This window comes from Stomoxys calcitrans, chromosome 2 (genome assembly GCF_963082655.1).
Source record: "Stomoxys calcitrans chromosome 2, idStoCalc2.1, whole genome shotgun sequence".
In the NCBI taxonomy this organism is placed as follows: Eukaryota; Metazoa; Arthropoda; class Insecta; order Diptera; family Muscidae; genus Stomoxys; species Stomoxys calcitrans.
The window spans coordinates 71886023-71896790 of NC_081553.1; positions in this window are offsets into that span (position 1 = coordinate 71886023).

Consider the following 10768-nt stretch of genomic DNA (forward strand, 5'->3'; position numbering starts at 1 on the left):
GAAAAAACGAGGTTTATCGCAATCCCTGAGTGATTCCTTAAATAAACAAGTTAAAAATCGCATAATTGATATCCAAAAATTCTATAAAATGAATCAATGCGAGTTTGAAATTGCTGTGGCTTCCATAAATTTTCGCACTTCAAAATTAAAATAACACCGTTGGATTGGAGAAGTTAAGATTATTCATTACTGGTGTTACCTTGCAAAACAATCTTTTGCAAGTTTCGGAAAATATGCAAAATACTTTATTTTAGTGGCATACCGGGTTCGAAAATGCTCGAAATCCAACGTATTTTCGAATTTCCAATAAACCGAAAGCAATGCAAAACTAGGGAGCAAATATTCTTTATATATTCTTATTCCCATTATGTTGCCGGTTGATGCAATACTTCTTTGGAAAAATATCGAATAACTGGTTGGTTTGGGAGTGAATATTCAGTATTGAAATATTCTTCAAGGTCGAAAACGATGTAACTCCTTAATATTTAAATTTCGAAAATCCAAAAGCATTTCGTGATTTGAAATTCGAAGATGAATCACAAAACAAACAGCATTTCTTCAAATATTCACTTTTATTTTTTTTATGCATTATTTTGAAAAGAGGTTATGGAATGGAGATGTAAAGATCTTTCGAAAATCCAAAAGCATTTCGCGGTTTGAAATTCGAAGAAGAATCATAAATCAAACAGCATTTCTTTAAATTTAAATTTTTATTTTTTTTGCTCTTTTTTGGAAGGGGTTAGCCTTATGAAAATGTTCAATTTTTGAAGCCCAAAAAATTTTTGAGTTGAGTATACAGTAGTGAAGTTTTTTGTGAAAAATGCGGTTTATTACAATCCCTGATTGATTTCCTCAAAAAACAAGCTCAAAATCGCATAATTGATATGCAAAAATGCTAAAAAATCTATCCATGTGAATTTGAAATTGCTGTAGCTTCCATAGATTTTGGAACTTCAAAATTGTAATAACACCGTTGGATTGGAGAAGCAAAGATCCTTCTATATTGGTGTTACCTTGCGAAACAAGCTTTTGTAATTTTCGAAAAATATGCAAAATACCATTGTTTAGTGACACACCGAGATTGAAAATATTTTTGAATTTCTTATAAACCGAAAGCATTGCAAGATTAGGGAGGAAAAATTCTTCTCATTATGTTACCGGTTTAATAAATACTTCACAGTTTTCTTTGGAAAAATTCGCAAAAATAATAACACCGTTTGATTGCAAGATTAGGGAGGAAAAATTCTTCTCATTTTCTTACCGGATTAATCAATACTTCACAGTTTTCTTTGGAAAAATTCGCAAAAATCGATTTTTTTGGTCGTAAATATTCAAGGTATTTTCAAGGTCGAAAACGCTGTAACTCCTTAATTTTTTCGAAAAAGCATTTCGTGACTTGAATTTCGAAGAAGAATCATTAAACAAATAGCATTTCTTAAAATTTTCACTTTTATTTTTTTTGCATTTTTTTGGAAAGGGGTAAGCCTTATGAAAATTCTCAATTTTGGATGCCCCAAAAATTTTTGAGTTGAGTATACAGTAGTGAAGTTTATGGCGAAAAAATGCGATTGATTGCAATCCCCGAGTGTTTTCCTCAAAAAACAAGCTTACAAATTTAATAATAGTCAAAATAATATTTTTTTAGTGACCGAGTTCGAAAATTCTCGAAATCATTTGTAGTTTCGAATTTCTAATAAACGGAAAGCTTGAAAGGTTAGAGAGGAAATATTCTTCCCATTATGTTGCCGGTTGAAGCAATACTTCACAGTTTTCTTTGGAAAAATTCGCAAAAATCGATTTTTTTGGGCGTAAATATTCAAGGTATTTTCAAGGTCGAAAACGCTGTAACTCCTTCATTTTTTCGAATTTCGAAAATCCAAAAGCATTTCGTGACTTGAATTTCGAAGAAGAATCATTAAACAAATAGCATTTCTTAAAATTTTCACTTTTATTTTTTTTGCATTTTTATGAAAATTCTCAATTTTGGATGCCCCAAAAATTTTTGAGTTGAGTATACAGTAGTGAAGTTTATGGCGAAAAAATGCGATTGATTGCAATCCCCGAGTGTTTTCCTCAAAAAACAAGCTTACAAATTTAATAATAGTCAAAATAATATTTTTTTGTGACATACCGAGTTCGAAAATTCTCGAAATCATTTGTAGTTTCGAATTTCTAATAAACCGAAAGCTTGCAAGATTAGAGAGGAAATATTCTTCCCATTATGTTGCCGGTTGAAGCAATACTTCACAGTTTTCTTTGGAAAAATTCGCAAAAATGGATTTTTTTTGGGCGTAAGTATTCAAGGTATTTTCAAGGTCGAAAACGCTGTAACTCCTTCATTTTTTCGAATTTCGAAAATCCAAAAGCATTTCGTGACTTGAATTTCGAAGAAGAATCATTAAACAAATAGCATTTCTTAAAATTTTCATTTTTATTTTTTTTTGCATTTTTTTTGGAAAGGGGTAAGCCTTATGAAAATTCCCAATTTTGGATGCCCCAAAAATTTTTGAGTTGAGTATACAGTAGTGAAGTTTATGGCGAAAAAATGCGATTGATTGCAATCCCCGAGTGTTTTACTCAAAAAACAAGCTTACAAATTTAATAATAGTCAAAATAATATTTTTTTAGTGACATACCGAGTTCGAAAATTCTCGAAATCATTTGTAGTTTCGAATTTCTAATAAACGGAAAGCTTGAAAGGTTAGAGAGGAAATATTCTTCCCATTATGTTGCCGGTTGAAGCAATACTTCACAGTTTTCTTTGGAAAAATTCGCAAAAATCGATTTTTTTTGGGCGTAAGTATTCAAGGTATTTTCAAGGTCGAAAACGCTGTAACTCCTTCATTTTTTCGAATTTCGAAAATCCAAAAGCATTTCGTAACTTGAATTTCGAAGAAGAATCATTAAACAAATAGCATTTCTTAAAATTTTTACTTTTATTTTTTTTTGCATTTTTTTTGGAAAGGGGTTAGCCTTATGAAAATTCTCAATTTTGGATGCCCCAAAAATTTTTGAGTTGAGTATACAGTAGTGAAGTTTATGGCGAAAAAATGCGATTGATTGCAATCCCCGAGTGTTTTCCTCAAAAAACAAGCTTACAAATTTAATAATAGTCAAAATAATATTTTTTTAGTGACATACCGAGTTCGAAAATTCTCGAAATCATATGTAGTTTCGAAAACGCTGTAACTCCTTCATTTTTTCGAATTTCGAAAATCCAAAAGCATTCCGTGACTTGAATTTCGAAGAAGAATCATTAAACAAATAGCATGTCTTAAAATTTTAATTTTTATTTTTTTTTGCATTTTTTTGGAAAGGGGTTAGCCTTATGAAAATTCTCAATTTTCGATGCCCCAAAAATTTTTGAGTTGAGTATACAGTACTGAAGTTTATGGCGAAAAAATGCGATTGATTGCAATCAATAATAGTCAAAATAATATTTTTTTAGTGACATACCGAGTTCGAAAATTCTCGAAATCATTTGTAGTTTCGAATTTCTAATAAACGGAAAGCTTGAAAGGTTAGAGAGGAAATATTCTTCCCATTATGTTGCCGGTTGAAGCAATACTTCACAGTTTTCTTTGGAAAAATTCGCAAAAATCGATTTTTTTGGGCGTAAATATTCAAGGTATTTTCAAGGTCGAAAACGCTGTAACTCCTTAATTTTTTCGAATTTCGAAAATCCAAAAGCATTTCGTGACTTGAATTTCGAAGAAGAATCATTAAACAAATAGCATTTCTTAAAATTTGCACTCCTATTTTTTTTTGCATTTTTTTGGAAAGGGGTTAGTTAGCCTTATGAAAATTCTCAATTTTGGATGCCCCAAAAATTTTTGAGTTGAGTATACAGTAGTGAAGTTTATGGCGAAAAAATGCGATTGATTGCAATCCACGAGTGTTTTACTCAAAAAACAAGCTTACAAATTTAATAATAGTCAAAATAATATTTTTTTAGTGACATACCGAGTTCGAAAATTCTCGAAATCATAGGTAGTTTCGAAAACGCTGTAACTCCTTCATTTTTTCGAATTTCGAAAATCCAAAAGCATTCCGTGACTTGAATTTCGAAGGAGAATCATTAAACAAATAGCATTTCTTAAAATTTTCATTTTTATTTTTTTTGCATTTTTTTTGGAAAGGGGTTAGCCTTATGAAAATTCTCAATTTTCGATGCCTCAAAAATTTTTGAGTTGAGTATACAGTAGTGAAGTTTATGGCGAAAAAATGCGATTGATTGCAATCCCCGAGTGTTTTCCTCAAAAAACAAGCTTACAAATTTAATAATAGTCAAAATAATATTTTTTTGTGACATACCGAGTTCGAAAATTCTCGAAATCATTTGTAGTTTCGAATTTCTAATAAACCGAAAGCTTGCAAGATTAGAGAGGAAATATTCTTCCCATTATGTTGCCGGTTGAAGCAATACTTCACAGTTTTCTTTGGAAAAATTCGCAAAAATGGATTTTTTTTGGGCGTAAGTATTCAAGGTATTTTCAAGGTCGAAAACGCTGTAACTCCTTCATTTTTTCGAATTTCGAAAATCCAAAAGCATTTCGTGACTTGAATTTCGAAGAAGAATCATTAAACAAATAGCATTTCTTAAAATTTTCATTTTTATTTTTTTTTGCATTTTTTTTGGAAAGGGGTAAGCCTTATGAAAATTCCCAATTTTGGATGCCCCAAAAATTTTTGAGTTGAGTATACAGTAGTGAAGTTTATGGCGAAAAAATGCGATTGATTGCAATCCCCGAGCGTTTTCCTCAAAAAACAAGCTTACAAATTTAATAATAGTCAAAATAATATTTTTTTAGTGACATACCGAGTTCGAAAATTCTCGAAATCATATGTAGTTTCGAAAACGCTGTAACTCCTTCATTTTTTCGAATTTCGAAAATCCAAAAGCATTCCGTGACTTGAATTTCGAAGAAGAATCATTAAACAAATAGCATTTCTTAAAATCTTTACTTCTATTTTTTTTGCATTTTTTTGGAAAGGGGTAAGCCTTATGAAAATTCTTAATTTTGGATGCCCCAAAAATTTTTGAGTTGAGTATACAGTAGTGAAGTTTATGGCGAAAAAATGCGATTGATTGCAATCCCCGAGTGTTTTCCTCAAAAAACAAGCTTACAAATTTAATAATAGTCAAAATAATATTTTTTTAGTGACATACCGAGTTCGAAAATTCTCGAAATCATTTGTAGTTTCGAATTTCTAATAAACGGAAAGCTTGAAAGGTTAGAGAGGAAATATTCTTCCCATTATGTTGCCGGTTGAAGCAATACTTCACAGTTTTCTTTGGAAAAATTCGCAAAAATCGATTTTTTTTGGTCGTAAATATTCAAGGTATTTTCAAGGTCGAAAACGTTGTAACTCCTTCATTTTTTCGAATTTCGGAAATCCAAAAGCATTTCGTAACTTGAATTTCGAAGAAGAATTATTAAACAAATAGCATTTCTTAAAATTTTTACTTTTATTTTTTTTTGCATTTTTTTTGGAAAGGGGTTAGCCTTATGAAAATTCTCAATTTTGGATGCCCCAAAAATTTTTGAGTTGAGTATACAGTAGTGAAGTTTATGGCGAAAAAATGCGATTGATTGCAATCCCCGAGTGTTTTCCTCAAAAAACAAGCTTACAAATTTAATAATAGTCAAAATAATATTTTTTTAGTGACATACCGAGTTCGAAAATTCTCGAAATCATATGTAGTTTCGAAAACGCTGTAACTCCTTCATTTTTTCGAATTTCGAAAATCCAAAAGCATTTCGTAACTTGAATTTCGAAGAAGAATCATTAAACAAATAGCATTTCTTAAAATTTTTACTTTTATTTTTTTTTGCATTTTTTTTGGAAAGGGGTTAGCCTTATGAAAATTCTCAATTTTCGATGCCCCAAAAATTTTTGAGTTGAGTATACAGTAGTGAAGTTTATGGCGAAAAAATGCGATTGATTGCAATCCCCGAGTGTTTTCCTCAAAAAACAAGCTTACAAATTTAATAATAGTCAAAATAATATTTTTTTAGTGACATACCGAGTTCGAAAATTCTCGAAATCATTTGTAGTTTCGAATTTCTAATAAACGGAAAGCTTGAAAGGTTAGAGAGGAAATATTCTTCCCATTATGTTGCCGGTTGAAGCAATACTTCACAGTTTTCTTTGGAAAAATTCGCAAAAATCGATTTTTTTTGGGCGTAAGTATTCAAGGTATTTTCAAGGTCGAAAACGCTGTAACTCCTTCATTTTTTCGAATTTCGAAAATCCAAAAGCATTTCGTAACTTGAATTTCGAAGAAGAATCATTAAACAAATAGCATTTCTTAAAATTTTTACTTTTATTTTTTTTGCATTTTTTTTGGAAAGGGGTTAGCCTTATGAAAATTCTCAATTTTGGATGCCCCAAAAATTTTTGAGTTGAGTATACAGTAGTGAAGTTTATGGCGAAAAAATGCGATTGATTGCAATCCCCGAGTGTTTTCCTCAAAAAACAAGCTTACAAATTTAATAATAGTCAAAATAATATTTTTTTAGTGACATACCGAGTTCGAAAATTCTCGAAATCATATGTAGTTTCGAAAACGCTGTAACTCCTTCATTTTTTCGAATTTCGAAAATCCAAAAGCATTTCGTAACTTGAATTTCGAAGAAGAATCATTAAACAAATAGCATTTCTTAAAATTTTTACTTTTATTTTTTTTTGCATTTTTTTTGGAAAGGGGTTAGCCTTATGAAAATTCTCAATTTTCGATGCCCCAAAAATTTTTGAGTTGAGTATACAGTAGTGAAGTTTATGGCGAAAAAATGCGATTGATTGCAATCCCCGAGTGTTTTCCTCAAAAAACAAGCTTACAAATTTAATAATAGTCAAAATAATATTTTTTTAGTTACATACCGAGTTCGAAAATTCTCGAAATCATTTGTAATTTCGAATTTCTAATAAACCGAAAGCTTGCAAGATTAGAGAGGAAATATTCTTCCCATTATGTGGCCGGTTGAAGCAATACTTCACAGTTTTCTTTGGAAAAATTCGCAAAAATCGATTTTTTTGGGCGTAAGTATTCAAGGTATTTTCAAGGTCGAAAACGCTGTAACTCCTTAATTTTTTCGAATTTCGAAAATCCAAAAGCATTTCGTGACTTGAATTTCGAAGAAGAATCATTAAACAAATAGCATTTCTTAAAATTTTCACTTTTATTTTTTTTGCATTTTTTTTGGAAAGGGGTTAGCCTTATGAAAATTCTCAATTTTCGATGCCCCAAAAATTTTTGAGTTGAGTATACAGTAGTGAAGTTTATGGCGAAAAAATGCGATTGATTGCAATCCCCGAGTGTTTTACTCAAAAAACAAGCTTACAAATTCAATAATAGTCAAAATAATATTTTTTTAGTGACATACCGAGTTCGAAAATTCTCGAAATCATTTGTAGTTTCGAATTTCTAATAAACGGAAAGCTTGAAAGGTTAGAGAGGAAATATTCTTCCCATTATGTTGCCGGTTGAAGCAATACTTCACAGTTTTCTTTGGAAAAATTCGCAAAAATCGATTTTTTTTGGGCGTAAATATTCAAGGTATTTTCAAGGTCGAAAACGCTGTAACTCCTTCATTTTTTCGAATTTCGAAAATCCAAAAGCATTTCGTGACTTGAATTTCGAAGAAGAATCATTAAACAAATAGCATTTCTTAAAATTTGCACTCCTATTTTTTTTTGCATTTTTTTGGAAAGGGGTTAGCCTTATGAAAATTCTCAATTTTGGATGCCCCAAAAATTTTTGAGTTGAGTATACAGTAGTGAAGTTTATGGCGAAAAAAAGCGATTGATTGCAATCCCTGAGTGTTTTACTCAAAAAACAAGCTTACAAATTTAATAATAGTCAAAATAATATTTTTTTAGTGACATACCGAGTTCGAAAATTCTCGAAATCATATGTATGTTGTTTCGAAAACGCTGTAACTCCTTCATTTTTTCGAATTTCGAAAATCCAAAAGCATTCCGTGACTTGAATTTCGAAGGAGAATCATTAAACAAATAGCATTTCTTAAAATTTTCATTTTTATTTTTTTTGAATTTTTTTTGGAAAGGGGTTAGCCTTATGAAAATTCTCAATTTTCGATGCCCCAAAAATTTTTGAGTTGAGTATACAGTAGTGAAGTTTATGGCGAAAAAATGCGATTGATTGCAATCCCCGAGTGTTTTCCTCAAAAAACAAGCTTACAAATTTAATAATAGTCAAAATAATATTTTTTTAGTGACATACCGAGTTCGAAAATTCTCGAAATCATTTATAGTTTCGAATTTCTAATAAACCGAAAGCTTGCAAGATTAGAGAGGAAATATTCTTCCCACTATGTTGCCGGTTGAAGCAATACTTCACAGTTTTCTTTGGAAAAATTCGCAAAAATCGATTTTTTGGGCGTAAATATTCAATGTATTTTCAAGGTCGAAAACGCTGTAACTCCTTCATTTTTTCGAATTTCGAAAATCCAAAAGCATTTCGTGACTTGAATTTCGAAGAAGTATCACTAAACAAATAGCATTTCTTAAAATTTTCACTTTATTTTTTTTGCATTTTTTTGGAAAGGGGTTAGCCTTATGAAAATTCTCAATTTTGGATGCCCCAAAAATTTTTGAGTTGAGTATACAGTAGTGAAGTTTATGGCGAAAAAATGCGATTGATTGCAATCCCCGAGTGTTTTACTCAAAAAACAAGCTTACAAATTTAATAATAGTCAAAATAATATTTTTTTAGTGACATACCGAGTTCGAAAATTCTCGAAATCATATGTATGTAGTTTCGAAAACGCTGTAACTCCTTCATTTTTTCGAATTTCGAAAATCCAAAAGCATTCCGTGACTTGAATTTCGAAGGAGAATCATTAAACAAATAGCATTTCTTAAAATTTTCATTTTTATTTTTTTTGCATTTTTTTTGGAAAGGGGTTAGCCTTATGAAAATTCTCAATTTTCGATGCCCCAAAAATTTTTGAGTTGAGTATACAGTAGTGAAGTTTATGGCGAAAAAATGCGATTGATTGCAATCCCCGAGTGTTTTACTCAAAAAACAAGCTTACAAATTTAATAATAGTCAAAATAATATTTTTTTAGTGACATACCGAGTTCGAAAATTCTCGAAATCATTTATAGTTTCGAATTTCTAATAAACCGAAAGCTTGCAAGATTAGAGAGGAAATATTCTTCCCACTATGTTGCCGGTTGAAGCAATACTTCACAGTTTTCTTTGGAAAAATTCGCAAAAATCGATTTTTTGGGCGTAAATATTCAATGTATTTTCAAGGTCGAAAACGCTGTAACTCCTTCATTTTTTCGAATTTCGAAAATCCAAAAGCATTTCGTGACTTGAATTTCGAAGAAGTATCACTAAACAAATAGCATTTCTTAAAATTTTCACTTTTATTTTTTTTGCATTTTTTTGGAAAGGGGTTAGCCTTATGAAAATTCTCAATTTTGGATGCCCCAAAAATTTTTGAGTTGAGTATACAGTAGTGAAGTTTATGGCGAAAAAATGCGATTGATTGCAATCCCCGAGTGTTTTACTCAAAAAACAAGCTTACAAATTTAATAATAGTCAAAATAATATTTTTTTAGTGACATACCGAGTTCGAAAATTCTCGAAATCATATGTAGTTTCGAAAACGCTGTAACTCCTTCATTTTTTCGAATTTCGAAAATCCAAAAGCATTCCGTGACTTGAATTTCGAAGAAGAATCATTAAACAAATAGCATTTCTTAAAATTTTCATTTTTATTTTTTTCGCATTTTTTTTGGAAAGGGGTTAGCCTTATGAAAATTCTCAATTTTCGATGCCCCAAAAATTTTTGAGTTGAGTATACAGTAGTGAAGTTTATGGCGAAAAAATGCGATTGATTGCAATCAATAATAGTCAAAATAATATTTTTTTAGTGACATACCGAGTTCGAAAATTCTCGAAATCATTTGTAGTTTCGAATTTCTAATAAACGGAAAGCTTGAAAGGTTAGAGAGGAAATATTCTTCCCATTATGTTGCCGGTTGAAGCAATACTTCACAGTTTTCTTTGGAAAAATTCGCAAAAATCGATTTTTTTTGGGCGTAAATATTCAAGGTATTTTCAAGGTCGAAAACGCTGTAACTCCTTCATTTTTTCGAATTTCGAAAATCCAAAAGCATTCCGTGACTTGAATTTCGAAGAAGAATCATTAAACAAATAGCATTTCTTAAAAATTTCACTTTTATTTTTTTTTGCATTTTTTTGGAAAGGGGTTAGCCTTATGAAAATTCTCAATTTTGGATGCCCCAAAAATTTTTGAGTTGAGTATACAGTAGTGAAGTTTATGGCGAAAAAATGCGATTGATTGCAATCCCCGAGTGTTTTACTCAAAAAACAAACTTACAAATTTAATAATAGTCAAAATAATATTTTTTTAGTGACATACCGAGTTCGAAAATTCTCGAAATCATTTGTAGTTTCGAATTTCTAATAAACCGAAAGCTTGCAAGGTTAGGGGGGAAATATTCTTCCCATTATGTTGCCGGTTGAAGCGATAGTTCACAGTTTTTTTTGGAAAACTTCTTAATAATCGGTTCTTTTTTGGGAGTAAATATTCAAGGTAATTTTCAAGGTCGAAAACGCTGTAACTCCTTCATTTCAAAAATTCAAAAGCATTTCGCGGTTTGAAATTCGAAGAAGAATCATAAAACAAACAGCATTTCTTTAAATTTTCACTTTAATTTTGGAGAAGTAAGGATCTCTCCATATTGGTGCTACCTTGCAAAACAA